This window comes from Macaca thibetana, chromosome 3 (genome assembly GCF_024542745.1).
Source record: "Macaca thibetana thibetana isolate TM-01 chromosome 3, ASM2454274v1, whole genome shotgun sequence".
Classification (NCBI taxonomy): Eukaryota; Metazoa; Chordata; class Mammalia; order Primates; family Cercopithecidae; genus Macaca; species Macaca thibetana.
Window position 1 is genome coordinate 128,983,794 of NC_065580.1, and position 17,414 is coordinate 129,001,207.

General features: G+C 49.5%; 1 long non-coding RNA gene across 4 annotated transcripts; it reads left to right on the top strand.

Annotated features, from left to right (window-relative positions):
* Positions 1-4,662: 4,662 nt before the first annotated feature.
* Positions 4,663-16,916, top strand: LOC126950267 (uncharacterized). Of its 4 annotated transcripts, none has more exons than XR_007724118.1 (4): positions 4,663-4,924; positions 7,997-8,065; positions 8,773-8,899; positions 11,501-16,916. It is a non-coding gene; the product is annotated as an uncharacterized LOC126950267 (long non-coding RNA). The 4 variants fall into 4 exon arrangements; XR_007724116.1 differs by lacking the exon at positions 4,663-4,924 and adding an exon at positions 4,933-5,517; XR_007724117.1 differs by lacking the exon at positions 4,663-4,924 and adding an exon at positions 5,538-6,316.
* Positions 16,917-17,414: the final 498 nt, after the last annotated feature.

The window sequence follows — 17,414 nt, forward strand, 5'->3', positions numbered from 1 at the left end:
AAGTGGGAGACCTGGGGAGGGGGTGTCTGGGCAGGAGTGATTGGTGATATTTCAGGGGACAGGTCTTGGATGGGCACCTGACAGTGGGGGCTCACCACCACTACCACCCCAATGGCCAGGGTGATGTGCCTTCTCTGTGGGGGTTCCTCACTGACCTGGTGAAGCTGGACACTGCCATGAAGGACTGTGTGGATGGGAGTGAGCCTGGGGCAGGCAGGTTGGGGACCGGGATCCTGAGGTTTGGGAGCAGAGAGCCTTGGACTCAGCCCTTCCATCTCAGCAAGCCTCCTCCCATGTGAGCCCCACAGTCCTCCCCATGCCCTGTGAGCTGGGGCGTCAGGCCCATCTTACCTCTGATGGTGGAGGCTCCAGAGCAGCTGCCAGTCCCTGTTCCCTGAGTGGTGAAGCTGCAGAGCTGCCTGACTGCAAAGCTGCAGGAGCTGGACTCAGCCTCTCCCTCAGGCGGTGCCTATGGAAGGAGAGGAAGATTGTGCCCCTCCCAAGTCAGGCAGCTCCTAAGTGGCCGAGCATTTTCTTTCTATACTGGGCCTCCGTTTGTCAGAGAGTGTTGGGGCAGAAGGTCCCTGAGCCACAGCTCCCACACCTCCTCATCTAGAGCCCAGAGCCTGATGCAGAGCCCAGTGCTGTTCTGTGCACATTTCTCACACCTGCTCACTTTGGGGGAGGGCGGGATGTGGAAGTCAGAGACTCCCACCCACTTACCCTGGGTAGAACACTCCCTGGCTCCATCCTCTGCATCCTGGATTTATTGGGAGGGTTTGATACACAGAGGAGACCCATCCCAATGGAGGGTGTGGGTAGGGGACAGGAATCCTGGACAAATTCCTAGCGGGGGGCTGTTTATCTGTTTATATCCAACTCTGAGAAAAGGGTGGGACTGCATGGGATTGGAGAAGAGGGGGCCCATTAAGTGAAAAACCCTAGAGATCGGCCCCAGTTTACTCCCTCCCTAAGGGCCCTTCAGCGTCTTCCACCCAGGCCCTGTCAGCCTCCTGTTTTTCCCTCTGGCCAGGAGATTAAAGTCCTCCAAGAAATACAGCTGCTTCCGTGACAAGAGGGAATTATCATCTTCAGACTCAGGAGGAATATGGGGTTGGTTTCAAGTCCATGGAGCAGCACAGTCCGATTAAGAGGTGAGAGCCTAGCTGATTGACAGAGGGTGGGTGGAGACTCTGTCTTGTGGTCAGTTTCAGACAGCCTGTGGCCACAGCTCCCTGGTCAGCAGCAGGCCCTGTTGAATGGGAGCCCTGGGCAGGCACTGGGAGGGAGGCCTGAGGTGTGGCTCCTGGAGCCTCACAGCTGCTGCTCTGTCCTACAGCTACAACCTGTCCTGCCGCTGAGCCCCATCCCAGGAGGCCAGTCATGCCCTCAAGGCCAAGATGACCAGGCCATGAAGAATCTCAGGCCCACTGAGTGCCCAGGTGGCAGGGGCAGAGTGCCTCAGGGCTCAGTGAAGTTTGGGCTGAGCATGGGCTCTGGGAGTCAGACAGCTGCACAGGGCTCCCAGCTCCACTGTGATCAGCCCTGTGACTGGGGCAGGGGACTCACTGCTGTGATACCTGAGCATCATTGTCATAAATTTAATGTGTCTGTCCAATCCTTTTCTCTTTTTATCTCTTCCTCTATAATCACCATGTACTGCTGATCTCTGTTAGTGCTTTTGTTCAAATAAATAAACATACGTTATACAGTATGTATTACATTTTCTCATGATTTCTTCACCATACTGTATGATTCCACTCATACGAGGTACTTAGAGTAGTTAAGTTTACAGAGACACAAAGTAGAAGAGTGGTTCCCAGCTGCAGGAAGGTAGGTGAGGTGTTTAATGGGTACAGAGTTTCAGCTTTGCAGGATGAAAAACACTCTCTATAAATGTGGAGGATGCTCGTAAAATAGTGTGAATGTGATTAATTCCTTTGACCTGCACACTTAAAAACTGTTAAAATGAAAAAACAAATTGTTGGCTGGGTGCAGTGGCTCACGCCTGTAATCCTAGCACTTTGGGAGGCGGAGGTGGGTGGAGCACCTGAGGTCGGGAGTTCAGGACCAGCCTGGCCAACATGGTGAAGCCCCGTCTCTGCTAAAAATACAAAAAATAGCCAGGTGTGGTGGTGCATACCTCTAATCCCAGCTACTCAGGAGGCTGAGGCAGGAGAATTACTTGAACCCAGGAGGTGGAGTTTGCAGTGAGCCAAGACTGCATCACTGCACTCCAACCTGAGCAACAGAGTGAGATTCTATCTTGGAAAAAAAAAAAAAAAAGAACAGACCATATCTATCTGCAACAGCATGAATGAGTATCACAAATATACTGTTCCATAAAGGTAGATGTAAAAGTATACATACTATATACTTTGATTTATACAAAATCCAATAAGCCGACAAAACTGGGGTCCTGGCTTTCAGTAATACTGGAGTAGCTTGTTGAATTAACGTAGATTATAATGATGACACCCAAATAATATATATTGTTATAGAAACACATCTACATAATACAAATATGACCTATGTGTGAGTAAGAACTCAATGAGAATTTCGGCTGTGCCCACTATAGGGGAGATAGGTATTGGCGTTTGAATCCAGCACAATTAACACCATTTGTAAACAATAACACCGCTCTTGAAAAGTACACAACAGAATTGAGAGTCTCTATAATGATTCTTTACAGTTTTAGTACCCAACTTTGAAATTCATGAGACGTGTGAAGAAACACAAAAATGTAACCCATACACAATTTAAAAAGCAGGCAGTAAAAGTGATCCTAAGATATTCAATGTGTTCTAATTCAGAATGTTTAAAGCAGCTATCACAAATCTGTTCATGGGGGTAAAGGAAAATATTCTAACAATGAATAAAGAGATGTGGAACCTCAGCAAAGACATGGAAATTATGAAACAATAGGAAGATAAGGAAATTTAAAAAATACTTTTGAGCTTATTCAAAGGTTAGAAGCAGAAGACAGGGCAATATAAATCGTCCATTCAGAATAAAAGAGTGAAAAAGCTTAAAGAAAATGAAGAGTCTCAGAGACCTGTGCAGTGATTGAGTCCAAGTTGGAGAGGGGACAGAAAAATTAAATGAGGTGCAAAGTAAATCACCAACTAATAGCTGAAAACTTCCAAAAATTGGTCAAACCCCCCCCCCAATTTTTATACCCAACATGTCAACACGCCCCTCCAAAAAAAAAAAAAAGCAAAATCCATACCAAGGCCATATTGTGATTTAGGAGACTGGCAGGGCAGAGCTTTCTATTGATTTGTTGTGGTTTCTAATTTTAACTACTTAGAAGAATGAAAAATAGATTCTCCTTATTTTTTTTTTTTCTTGGAGAAAGTCCGAGTTAGACACAGATGACTGACAGTTATTAAAGGCCAATGACTTTCCAGCCTTCTCTTAAATTTCCAGTGTCCTACATTGTAAATTATTTAAATTTGTTTCTTTCTCAAATCCTGCAGTAATACTGATACTCCAGAAAGACGTCCCACGGAGATTCTGCTCTTGTGCATCCGTCCTGCACAGAGCTGAGGCTGTGCCTCCTCCAGTTTCACAAAGGTAGATGTAAAAGCGTGTAGTCGTGGGGTACTTCGCGTTAATCTGGAAAATTAAATGTTAAAATGGATTCAAGCGGGGCCCGGTGGCTCACGCCTGTAATCCCAGCACTTTGAGAGGCTGAGAAGGGCGGATTACTTGAGGTCAGGAGTTCGAAACCAGACTGGTCAACATGGTTAAACCCCACCTGTACTAAAAATATGAAACTTAGCCACGCGTGGCGGCGGGTGCCTGTAATTTCAGCTACTGGGAAGGCTGAGGCAAAACAATTGCTTGAACCCCGGGAGGCAGAGGTTGCTGTGAGCCCAGATCGGGTCACTGCACTCCAACCTGGGCTACAGAGTGAGACTCCGTCTCAAAAAAAGAAAAAAGAAAAATGGATTCAAAGAATTATCACTGTTAAGTTCCACCAGCAACTTGTTAAACGTGGTTCCAAAGGGATATTTAAAAAGGGAAATTAAGTGTTTCCAAGAAAGCCCTATTCACAGCAGCAATGCAGACACTGTTCATGACTTCACCACACAAACTTCCCTCATGTGTTGGGAGGGACCAAGGGGCTCTCTGGTTCTGCACCTGCGTTAATTACCACCGGGAGGTCCACACTAGGACCCCAAGGTCTGGGACCAGCCTGGGTCGGGGGCAGAGAAGTGGTGGATGTGGCTCTCAAAGTGTCTTAGGGGCTCCCTTCCCTGTGGCTGTTTCCTGACTGGATGTAGCAGGGTCAGGCCTTTCACTGTGACGTTTTCTACTCTTTATTAGAGTGGCAGGAGCGTCCCTGTGAGAGGCCTGACCCAGGTGTGGGCCATGCATCCAGCCCCGGGTCCAAGGGGCACTCCTGGGGTGCAGAGGAGGATTTGTGACAGCCTAGAGGATGGAGGAAATGGTGGCTTTGAAAAGGCAAGTGCCAGGTTATCAGCGACGGCGTATATCCATTTCTGGCAGTCAACTGACAGTTTCAGACACTTAGGAGGGAGCTTCCCGCGTGGGATGCCAAGAAGTCGGAGAACTATCAGACATCTGGCCATTAGCCCCAGTCCTATGCAGGGACTACACTGCGCATGTCCGAAGGGGCGTGTCAGGGGTGGGGCGAGGAGGAGGGGCGGTGCCGAGGGGAGAGGCAGCCCCGAGGGAAAGAGCAGGGCAAGGAGAAGGGCCAGGGGCGAGGAGAAGGGGCGGGGGCGAGGGAAGGGGTGGGGCGAGTACCGCTCCAGGAAGAGGAGCGTTACTATGGCAACCCTGACAGGTTTGTGAGCAGCTCCTGGTCCCCTGCTGCTCCGTGAGAAATCAAACTTCTGGCAATGACAAAGCATGAAGACAGCATCTTAGGGAGAGGTAGTGACATAATTAAACGGTAAGACCAGTCGCCCTGGTCCCGCTGTCGCCCGGCAGGCAGGAAAGGTTTGAGAATAGTCAGGCTCCCGTTAGCATGGCAGAACTGCTCTGGACTCGGGGAGGTGTGGATTCGAGGGCGGGAGCTACGCCTGGCATACTGGGAGTTGTCATCTTTGATTAGCTTCCAGTTTTTTAATTGCAGGGCGACCGGATTACAATCCCAGCCAGCATGAACAGGAGGTGGTGCGCAGTCCTGAAGGGGGAAACCGGGCTGTGCCGGCCTCGCTGTGCATTCTGGGAGCTGTAGTCTCCTTACTGCTCCCGCCCGTTGTTTCAAGCGCTTCGGGACTACAATCCCAGCATGCCCCGGGCTCGGGGGCGGGGCGCAGTTCTCTTCGGGAGAGCGGAGCAGCGCGCGCCTGACCAGGCTGACTGGAAACGGTAGCTCTTAACGGTTCCCCGCCCGTCGGTGGCAAGGCGGCTGGACTAGAATCCCAGCAGACGACATGCGAGGAGGCGGGCAACCCAGGAGTGTTGGGCAGAGCAGTGTGGACCTCGCCGCTTCCACAGCGATGCTGGCTACTGATCGCGGGCACCTCCTTGCCATGGGAAGTGAGTCCGGAGAGGGACAGGAGCCGGAGGTCCAGGCTGGGCGGTGAGGAGGGCGTGACGCCGCGAAGGGCATCTGCCCTTGTCCAACTCGGACGGGTGTGGTCCTCACCCCACTTCCCGCTGCTCTGCTGGGTTCCCTCTCCCACCTGCACCTGGGGTCTTTCCTGGGCGTTGCGCCTCCTCCAGCCCAGGGAGCCGCCTGCTTTCCTAAGCTGCTGTGGGAACCGGCCTGAGGTCTGGGCGCTGTCCATTGTGCCGCTACCCTCTTTTCTCTCCAGGCAGAGCGCAATGCAGCCGCTGTGGGGAGAAATCTGCTGCCTGGCCCACCAGTGCACAAGTTCGGGGCTTTGCAGGGGGTGACATGGACTGTGGCTTCGTGAAAATGTCACCCTCACCAGCGCCTTTCTCGCGGATGTGGATGTTGAGGCGTCAGGGAGTGTCATTATTGGTTTACCCAGGAGATGTGAAGAGCAGAGGAGAAAATCTCACTTCCCAGGCGTGTGTCTTTGGTGCGCCATTTTCCACCAACCCATTTGGTGGAAAGTTCCCCAAATAGCTACCTAAAGATGAAGATGGTTTAGGCATTTTACATGTGACATCAATGGCCTCTTCTCAACTGAGGCCTGACTGGGCAGTGTCTCAAAGACACAGATGGCAACCTGATCCTCAGGAACAGGTGGTGCTCCAGCTTTGTGGGAGTGACTTTCAAGGTGTGGAGCGCTTGAGGCGTCTTTGAAACTCCTCAGGCTTCACAATTTTGCTTTGAGTGGAGTGTTCATCACCCCGGGCATTCACGGAGGTACCTTTACTCTCTCGGGCTGATCTGTTTAATTTTTCTGTCTAGACAATGGAAACTTCTGGGAGCACTTCTAGTTTCGTGTAGCTTCCTAATCATTGAGTCCCTTAATTCCATATGTCCTCAGGGACAGTTCCTTTGATTCTGGAATGACGCCAGCTTTTATGCTTTTATGTTTAATCTGTAAAAACCAAGGTGTTAATCTACATGAAAATAAGACCTTGTTCATATCACACATTACAACAGGCTTCATTTGTGATTCCTGAATGTGGGTTACTATTTTTAAAAACCCTTAAAACCCTGGTCATGGATATTAGACACTGTAATTGTACTTTGTAAAGAATTTTCTCCTTCAGGATCAATTACACTTGGGCTCAATCAACACCTTTGTAAATAAGGGAACAAGAACCGTGCAGCATCTATGGACGTGATGAGATGAAGTATGGGGAGACCACAGCACAACATTCTCTTCCCTTGTTTTCAGTAGAGTTTGTGGGGTCAAGTACCTGCGTTCCTCCCCCATCCCTCAATATTCTCATTTCACTCCTGACTATTCCCCCTTTAGGTGGGAGTTTCTAAATACATTTGTCCGCAAGTATGGTCAGGCTGTTGTAATGTGAGGGCATCCATCATCTGTCACCTTAAAGATGAATGGAGAGGGTTTTGTGATTTGTGTTCCAGAGGCACTGCTGTTGGGTGTGTGACTGCAAAAACAGGTGATCTCAGCTGTCCCCAGCAGCTGCCTCACAAGATTGGTCCCTGCTGTTCACAGAGCCAGGAGCTCCTTGCAGTTTGGTGTATTCTGCTGAGATTTGTGGCTCCGGCCCTTCTCTGCTCACCTCATTCCTGGTAGTGTCTGCTCAGCTGCCTGGTTTGTTCCAGTGTTTCCTGGGAGCCTGTTGTGTAACTGCATTTCAGAGGGTCTTTAGGGATTCCACCCTCACTTCACCAGTCACTTTACACTGGCCATGCATTCACCTTCTTGTGGCCCTGTGTGTGTCCTCTTCAGTGGAGCTGTGAAGAGTTCTAGTTAGGGATGGACCTCATTCTCATGCACCTCAGGCTGCTTCGAAAGCTGATCATCTTGTCTTTGGACACATGGACATTATTCCTTTTGTGTATTTTGAAGTCTGATGCTTTTTTTTTTTAAAAAAATAATGTGAACCCTTGCAGTAACAGTAACAGTCACTTTTAAATATCTTTGTGAATTTAACTCTGGCAACAATTTGATGAAGTTGACATGCGGTTCCCATTTTATAGGTGAGGAAACTGACACTTGGAGAGGTAGAGTAGCTTTATTTACTTCATACAAGCTTTTGATGAATTTCAAGTCTAAACCTAGAAGTCTTCCTCTAAGGTATGACTGTGGCATATTCTTTGTGTTTCTCTGCCAGCGTCCTGAAGGGGTCCACATCCCATTTGGACTCTATTTTCTTCTTAATGACAGAAAACTTGCAGAAACAGGCCTTTGGTTGGGGAGAGTACTTGCTGGCACTTGGCTTTCCCTGTCCTTCGTCTTCCCCTTGGCAGGGTGTAGGTGATTTGAGGGAGCTGGAGCAGCGGTAGATCCTGACCACAACTCACTTGGAACGCTTGTTGCTATGTAAAGATAACACCCACTCACTCACTTTTTGAGGTGTGATTTTTTTTGTTCTAATTATTCCTCTGGACTTTCTCTTCCAGGTTTGTGCTGTGCACTAACATGTAATTCAAATACTGATGAAAACAAAACTGGTGCCCTCCTACCAAGTGGTAACAATGCATATTTTTTTCTTTCTCTAATTATAAAAGAAATGCATGCTGTTTTAATAATGGTGGATCATAGAGATCTTTATGTAACGAAAGTTTCACATGTCTTCCTCTTCATTCCAAACTCACTCCCTTGTTAGAAGGAATTATTATAGCTTGGTGTTTATTTTTTTGGATGTTTTCTATAAATTTATAAATACACATAAATTTGGCCAAGTGTGGTGGCTCGTGTCTGTAATCCCAACACTTTGGTAGGCCGAGTGGGGAGGATCCCTTGAGCTCAGGAGGTTGAAGCTGCAGTGAGCTGTGATCATGCCATTGCACTCCTGTCTGGGCAACAGAATGAGACCCTGCCTCCAAAAAAAAAAAAAAGAAAAATACATGTACAGTTTTTGAACACAAATTGTATCATACTATTTTTTTATTTTGCTATTTCACAAGCAATATATCATTTACATTATTCCATATCAATGCACGAGATTCTATTTTTAATGTCTTAAATTTATTCCAAAGAATGGGTATACAAGATTTGTTTCACTGTTTATTATTTGATGGAAACTTAGATTATTTCTAATTCCATCATTATTTAAAAATGCAGCAATAAGATACTCGTACATAATTTACTACACTGACAACTAAGCGTTCAGTTTATCTTGCCTTCTTTTAGTCAGAGAATATGTCATGAGTTTATTTTATGATTTGATTCGTAGGGAAATTAATGTTATGACTGGATAAAGTCAATTGTGAAGAAACTGCACTTTGAGGTTGTCTATCTCCATATTCTGATGGAAAAGCGTGGAATTTAGAAGCATTGCTCGCTCCTTCAGTTTCTAACAAGTCAGTATTCTCACAGCAATTTTAATTTAAATGTTTGAATTGTTTCTCCTTCCCTTGTTCAGGATAAGTATGTTGTTTTTCTGTTTGTGAAACTTCTGGTCTGGGATATTTCAGCTGGGCTTTAGAGACCATAACTCCCATATTGCTGTTGTATCTATTTCTCTTCAGCATCTGGCTGCATGTGGCAAAGATCATAGAATTAGACCAGGTCCTGTATATATTTTGGGATGAAAAATTCAAAGTAATCAACTCAAGACAGGAGTCTACAATTTTGATTCTTAACAAAAGATTTCCTTTGGTTTCCCCCAATCTTTATGATTCCTAGTAGAAATTCACCCAGGGTGAAGCATGTGGTTCTCTTGAATAATGTTTTGTTGGGGAGTTCCACATCGAGTTTCATGAGGCATACTGTTTTACAAGGTGTTTTTTGTGGGTTTTTTTTTTTTTTTTTTTTTTTTTGTACTGCCTTTCTCCGATTCTATTGGAGAGTAATACTAGCTTCCTAAAATATACAGGGAAATGTTCCCTCCTCTGCTACTTTTAGATAATATTATACTCATAATGACAAGTTTTCTTGTGAAAACGCTCTGAAAAAAAAATGTAGGGTGGGCCGGGCATGGTGGCTCACACCAGCACTTTGGGAGGCCAAGGCAGGCGGATCACGAGGTCAGGAGTTTGAGACTAGCCTGACTGACATGGTGAAACCCCATCTCTACTGAAAATACAAAAATTAGCCAGGCATGGTGGCATGTGCCTGTAATCCCAGCTACTCAGGAGGCTGAGACAGGAGAATCATTTGAACCCAGGCAGCAGAGGTTGCAGTGAGCCAAGATCGCACCACTGCACTATAGCCTAGGCAACAGAGCAAGACTCTGTCTCAAAAAAAAAAAAAAAAAAGTGTTAGGTGCCTTTTCTCTTTTGTACTGGGTAATATTATTTATCTTGATTGGTATTTACCCATATACCTGCCAATGGTTTAATGAGCCCCCATCTTCTACTCACCAATCTTACCCCTACTCCAGCCACTCCTCCCTGCTTTTTGGTACTCAGCCCCATGTTTTTCTCTCCTCACATTCTCAACTCTGTCTCTTTAATGTGGGGACTTCCATGCGCTGCCTATATCCTCCCACCCTGCACTGCCAGGAGGCTCTGCAGGCTCTAAGCTGGGGCAGCAATGTGGTCCCCTCAGTTTCAGCCTCCAGACCACTGTCCTGTGCTCCTTGCAGTTGCTTCTAGTGTCTGGAAACATCTGGTTGATGTAGTTGGTCTGGCTTCCTATGTATCTGGTGCCAGAGGGAGTCTGTTTCTTGCTCTTCCACCATACAGAGAAGGCAAAGCTCTGAATTGATTTTGAACTCAATTCTTGGTTACTTCTTTTGGACTGAAATACATTGTCTATTACTTTATGATGACATAAATATTGTAGCTTAGTTTGTGGCAGTTAGAATTTCATTTTTATTTATTGTTTTACAGGCCATGCCACCATGCCCAGCTAATGTTTTATTGTTTGGCAGAGACATGGTCTCACTCTGTGGCCCAGGCTAGTTCCAATTCCTAGGTTCGCAAAATTCTCCCACCTTGGCTTCCCAAAGAGCTGGGATTATAGGCATGAGCCACTGTACTTGGCCAATAGTTAAAATTTTAGATTATTATGTACAATACTGTGATATGCCATATTTAACTTATTCAGAGACAAGGCTTTAATAAAAAATTTCTTCATGTTAGAATATTTTTCTTTAATTTTTTAAATCTGTTTTCTTTTTTTTTCCCCTAATCTTTTTGTTCTAGCCTCAGTCACCTTGACCCTGAGTTTCCATGTTTCCATCCTGGGCAGCAGAGGCAGCTCCATGGCTGATGGGCTTGTGGCTCTGTGTACTTGGAGCTCTTTCCAAGTAAGACTTTGTGACCAGGAGGCCTCTTTTCAGGACAGATCACCTGCATGTAAAACAAAGAGCCCTTCCAGGCCAGGAGTACTTAGCCAAAATCTTTTTGCTTTCACATTTTATTTTTGTTTGTTAGGTTTTTTTTGTTTTTGTTTTTGTTTTTTTTTTTTAGTTTGAGACTGTGTCTCTGTTGCCCAGGCCAGAGTGCAGTGGCGCAATCCCAGCTCACTGCAACCTCTGCCTCCCAGATTCAAATGACTCTCTTGCCTTAGCCTCTCAAGTGGCTGGGTTTACAGGTTCACACCATGGTTTCCTGCTAAGTTTTGTATTTTTAGTAGAGACGGGGTTTCACCATGTTGGACAGGCTGGTCTCGAACTCCTAACCTCAGGTGATCCACCTGTCTTGGCCTCCCAAATTGCTGGGATTAAGAGTGTGAGCCACCACAGCTGGTGAGTTTTTGAGTCTTTATCCGTCATTGGACACAATAAACATCCAGACACACAGATGTTCCCCAACATGTCTATGAGTTTAGAGACCGGACATTTCTTTTTCCAATGATCCTGGTTCTTGACCTTCTCATTTAAGGTTTTGTCATCTCCTGGCAGCAGACACAAGGTCTCCTTAAGCCCTGTCAGTGTAGAGGGAGGGTCTTTGAAAAGCACCAGGTTTACACTGTGAGTGTCTCAAGATGCATCCACATTTCTCTGTCTCTTCCAGGCCAGTTCTTGGAGATACTAGGAAGCCAAGAGTTCCCTCCAAGAATGGAGATTCCTTGGAAGTGAGGTTCACCTTGAGTCAAGAAAGATGAATCACATGTGGTCAAAGGTCATTCAGGGTCTCAAGAACAGCCAGAAAGAAGAGCTGGGGCCGACGGGATTGTGGGGGTCCTTTCTCCCTCTCTCCCACCTGAAAAGCTACTGCTGCCTGCCAATCCTCTCAAGAGGAGACCTCTCTGGGCTCCAGCACCTAAAACAGACAAACCTGGGAGGATGCTTTTCTCTTCTGTGTCACACGTGTCCTGGAGAAAACCAGTGTATCTGAATGACCAAAGAAAAGTGTGAGAAAAAGTGCAAAATCTGTGCCAGGCCATTCAGGCCAGTGTCTGGATGGGGCTCTGTGGTACACATGCATTCCAAGAAGACTGGAGAGTGCCAAGCCTGTGGGAAATGTCCCTCAGACCTGCCTCTCACACCTGGAGTATGACTGCCGGTCCAGGTTCATGATGCAGAACTGTCTTTAAAAGGTGACTGCGGATATGGAGAGAGGGATTTCTAACCCTGATAGAACATGACCAGCTATTTCACTGGGGAAAGCCACATCCACCAGTGACATGCTGCTCAAACTGGCCCAGGACACACTCTACTACCTAAGGAATAAGCCCCACATTTGCTCTTTGTGGGTGAAAGGAGAGGGTGAGAGAGGAGAGGAGTGTCCACACAGACATGAGAAGCCTGCAGATCCAGATGACCCCTTGCTGATCAGAATATGAAAGATCGACTTGTGAAAACAATGACCCCATAGCAGACAGATAAGCTTCTAGAGCAGGCTTCAACCATGCGTCATCCAGACCCACTGGCGGAGAAGTCTGCCCCCACTCTATGTTGATGGTCTGGGGGATACCATTACTGAGACAGATTTAAGAAATAATCTACCTGTTGGTGAGATCTGGATGGTTACTGTTGTGCAGAGACAGCAGTGTGCTCTCATCAGCTTTCCACAGGGCAGGCTGCGGAAATGGCCACTGAGAAGTCCTTTTGTAAATTCATTGTCCATGACTGCAGACTCACCATCAAATGGAAGAAGATTCCAAGCTCTCAAAGAAAAGGAAAAAGAGAAGGATGGAACTGCAGACTCTGGGATCCTGCCAGAGCCTATTTCAGTGCTGCCAGGAGCTCCTTCTCCCCCTGCAGCTCTGGTCTCCACCTTGGAGCCTCCTTCCAAGGAGTGAGACTACCTTTCTGACTTTTTCTGACCATAGAAAACTTTTCTGACTTTTTCTGTCCTTGGCACCTGCTGAGGACAGCAGACCCAGGGACCCAGTCTCCTGGGCCCATTCTTGCCCAGCTTCTTCTTGATCATGTGACTTGAAGGCATTCTTGTGCAGTGGAAGCAGGGCCCCAGGACCATGTGATAGATCAATGGTCTCTGGCTTCTGCCCCACTGATGGTCAGATGGTGGCCACTCAGGGTGTGAGAGCCCAGCCATCGCTGCTTCCTTGAGTTGAAGAGGTTGGAGGCTGGTCCACCTGCTCCTATCCCACCCTCAGCGATGTGGATGGTTGCTCCTTGAGCCTGGTAACATCTCTGCCTTGGCCTTGCCAGGCATGCCCTGACTTGGAGGGCCCTGCGTACCCACACACTACTTTAAGGGGCTTGCCCTTCCTTGGGCCAAATTCTAATTTTGGCCAGTGCCCCGGGAAGCTCAGTCCCCTGTTTCGTTATCTTGGCTATTTCTGGGGCTCCCATGGTTCTCCTGGGTCCCTTTTCTCCCAGGGCTTGGGCTGGGCTGGGCATCTGTAGGTCTGGGATGTTTGCCCTGTGAGCGAGGCTCTGTCACACAAGTGGGCAGGCATGGGGACATGTGATAGGCACTGGCTGGCTAGGGCTCTGCAGATGCCACAGTCCTTCTGCCCTCCAGCAGCCTCTGAGTTCAGCTTCCCCATTGACACTGATTTCACCCAGTTGAGGAGCTGTCTGGGGTTGTCTGGGTGCTGTCTTGGCTCCTTTAAGGCTGTGCTGCTCCGTGGCCCCTGAGAAAGGTCAGGTCCAGGTGCCACCATGCAAGGGGAGTATCTATGGCCCTGCCGCTGGGGTTTCGGTGGGCTGGGCAAGGCCTGGTTGTGGGGGCCCTGATGGGGTTCAGGGCCAGGGCCTGTCCTATGGTCCTGGGGGTGTCCAGGGAAGATGAAAGAACAAGGGTTCAGCATCCCTGCTCAAAGCTGCACTGTGGACACCATGAGCCCCGGATGTCGAGATCCATGGGGAGTTTGGGAGAGAATTTCAACACAGAACTCACCAAAAATCCCATGGTCTATCCTGAGATGGGAACAGACTTGCCACATCTTGAGCCACTGGGCCCCCAGAGAGTGACCTGCTGTCCTGGGCTCTACAGAATTCTCATGCTGCTGGGCCTTGGCCTCAGGTCAGCTTCTGGGCTTCTGGAGCTGGGCTGGTGGGCCAGCCTGTCCCCCTTGGGAAGGGTCTCCATGCTGAGGGACACCCGCAGAGGCCTGGGTGCCACAGACACTCGCTCCAGAACCAGGGCCTTCCTAGGGATCTTTGTGTGTTTAGCTGAATGGAAAGCAAACTTGGTCCACTTCTCCCCCAAACCCACCTGACCCTTGTACGGTTTGGGTTTTTGGAGTCTTGGGGTCTCTAGGAACCCACCTGGTCTGACACTGAAGAAACACTACAGGCTGCTGATCCCACAGTGAGGGGTGTGTGCTGCCTGGGGTATGGGCACTTGTGAGGGTCCTTACTGATTTCACAGTGACAGATGTGTACCACCTGGGATATGGGTGCTTGTGAGTGAGGGTACCTGCTGGCTCTCGTGAGTGAGGGTCCCTGCTGATCCCACAGTGAGGGGTGTATGCCACCTGGGGTATGGGCACTTGTGAGTGAGGGTCCCTAGTGATTTCACAGTGAGGGGTGTGTGCTGCCTGGGGTATGGGAACTCATGAGTGGGGACCCCTGTTTCTCTCTGGCCCTGTTGGTGCTTGCAGCTGTGGGTGTGGGCTGGCACAGATGGGACTGAACCCTCTAGGGCCCTCCAGGATTCTTCTAGGGCAGGAGGGGAAGGGTGTGGTGGGGGGCTTGGAGGGGTCTTGCCCTCATCCCCTGCCCTGTTACTGAGGTGAGTCCAACACCTGCCCTGGGGCCCAGCTGGCCTGTTTTTAGAAGCTTCTTAGAGAAGGAAGAGGAGGAGGAGAAGGAAGGCCTGGGGAGCAGGGATGGAGGGTCCTGGGCACTCCCCACTGTTTACTGTCTTAGATGGTGACTCAGAGGAGACCTGGTGCTCGAGACCACCTGGGGGGCATGTCACAGTGCATCCTTCTGAGCTCAGCCATGGAGGCCTAAAAGTGCCTGAGAACCACATCATCATCCAGAGCCCAGGTCTGGGACAGTGCGTCTTGGGAGAGCTCCCACAGGACAAACAGGAGAGCTTCAGGAGAGGGTCTAGGTTTGGGGCTGGGCATCAGGCCAGGGGGGGGTTTCCTGGGAGGGGTCTGTGCCTTCACCCTGTTTCTGCCCTGGGCACATTGCACTGGGCAGTGCTGGGTCCTTTCTGGACACCCTTGGGGGCCAGCTCTGCACAGGAGGCAACGGATACGGGAAGGTCTAGGCAGGGAAGTGCTCGCCACACTCCTGCCTTTCATCTGAGTTGTGTCAGGGGTAGGTTCAGTTTCCAGGAGGACTCATGGTGCCCTCTCCAGCCCACCAGAGTTGGATTGGTTTGGCCCTCCCTCAGGGCTAAAGCGGAGGGTCCTGTGGGCAGTGTGGGTACTGCCCTTGGGCCAGGTTTGATGTGCTTGTGTGCTCCCCCAGCACCCTCGGGCACGTGGGGACCGGGTTCTGTGCACTTTCAATGCCATATGTGCCCTGGCTGTGAGCATGTGCTTGCCCTGCAGAAAGCACATGTACCAGAGCCTCAGGATGAGCTTGTGATTAGCTTGAAGTAGGAATTTATGGGGACAGCAGGCATGGGAGGACCTGGTCCTTCAAGGTGGAGGGCTGGTGGCCTGAGCAGGGAATACTAGAACCTCAGTCTGTGGTGCTGGGGGCCCCCTATGCATGGGATGAGACCTCCCACATTAGGCTGGATCAGATAAGATCTTGCAGCTTCTTATAGGGGTGGTCTCATCTCCATCAAATGTGGGCCCTGAAAGAAGGGCCTCCCCAAGTACTCTCCCAAGATGAGTCTTGGCCCAGTCTGCCCAGGATGCCGGCCCTGAGTCCCAGCCCCAGTCGTGTGATGCCCCCTCTCAGACAGGGCATGGCTTGTGTGCCCTGCAGGGACCTGCTTCTGCCTCCTGTGCAGAGAAAGGGAGCTGGGTCCTTCTGGAGGAGCCAGACCCCTCAGCTGGGGAAGCCAGGCCCTGTAGGGCAGCAGGGTCTCTGGCCTGGGGTCTCCTGTGCACACTTGTCCCATCAAGCACTGTAGGAGTCATTTTAAGGTGATAATCTGGGTACACAACATTTGCTTGTCTTCATGGAATGAGCAGAGGTGTTCAGAGCCCCCTGGACTGCTCTGAAAACCTCAATATTCCAGGCCCCTCTGCAGACCCTTCCCAAGGCCAGAATTCCAAGCAGTTGGCTGGGCTGTCACCCTCTTCTCTGAGACACTACCCTTGTCCTGAGACCTCCCCATTGCCCCTCAGATGCCCCATCCCTCCAGAATGCCCACCTCCCCGGGGACCCTCCACGCCCCACACGCCTTACTTGATGCAGCAGCGCTCTCTGAACAGGGTGTGGCTTATGAAGGTGTGGCTCACATCTAGGTCATTCTGGTGCACATTCACTGAGGACATCTGGGCCTGCTTCATTTTCTGTAGAGTACGGCCAAGCCTCAGAACAGACACAAGACTCACTGTCAAAACTGCTGTCATGAAACAGTGGTTCTGGAAGGAAAAGAGGCTTTTTCTGCAGAAACTTCATTTCCAAAGCCAGGGAAAATCAGCAGTGTGCAGCTCACCTGTGTTGCCCACGCCACTGTCTGCCCAGGATTTGTGACTGACCCCTTCCGCCCCCTTGGGGTTGACTTTCCCTCCATCTGGGTAACTGGGCTTCTGACACGTTCTGGCCTATGCATCCTGCTCTGGCTGGGACTGGAAGGACCAGACCTGGTGTTTCCCTGGGTTCTTGTCCTTCTCCTTCTTGACATTCAGTAGGGGTGACCATGCTGGGCCCCAGACCTCTGTGAGGATTCCTTTGTAGACCCAATAAGACATCTGTGGACAGACGAATGCTCTGGTGAGACAGGCCTCAGGGTGACCCCAAGGGGGATCCAAACCTAAGGATTCTGGAAGTTTCCAGCCTTTGGCTCCACGGTTCCTCAGGGGAGGTTTGTCTACCTAGGCCTGGGCTTCCCTTCCCATGAATAAAGAGTGAGCAAGAGCTCAGGTTGTGAACTCTGATCGGGATTTATTCCTTCCTTTGGGGTGACCAGAAGGTGTTCCTGTTCCTGGCTTAGAAGTGGCCCAGGCTCCGGCATCAGATTCCTCCCAGCAAGGTGATCCTTGCAGGGATGGGCAGGAGGGCTGGGGACCGGGCCTGTTGTCCTTTTGGTGAGGAAAGTGTACCCTTCTCTGTCTGAAAAGCAGGCAGCACCAGGCAGCAAAAATGGGCACCTGCCCTAAACACTGAAGAGCGGTCACGGGGGACACTCACTCACCGCTGTGCCTTCTTGCTCTTCCTAGATTTATTCCAGTTGTTAAACATTCATAGCCATTTATCTGTGCATCTGATGCCCTGATATGTTTGCTGTAGATAAGAAGTGATGGAGTGAGCTGAGCTGCCAGGCTTCCTGTTCTGATTCTTGGATGCTGGGTCATGTGCTTAGGGGCCCCAATGTGACTGAACTGGAAGGAGCCAGAATAGGACAGAACCCAGCCCCTGAGGAGTGGGCACTGGTG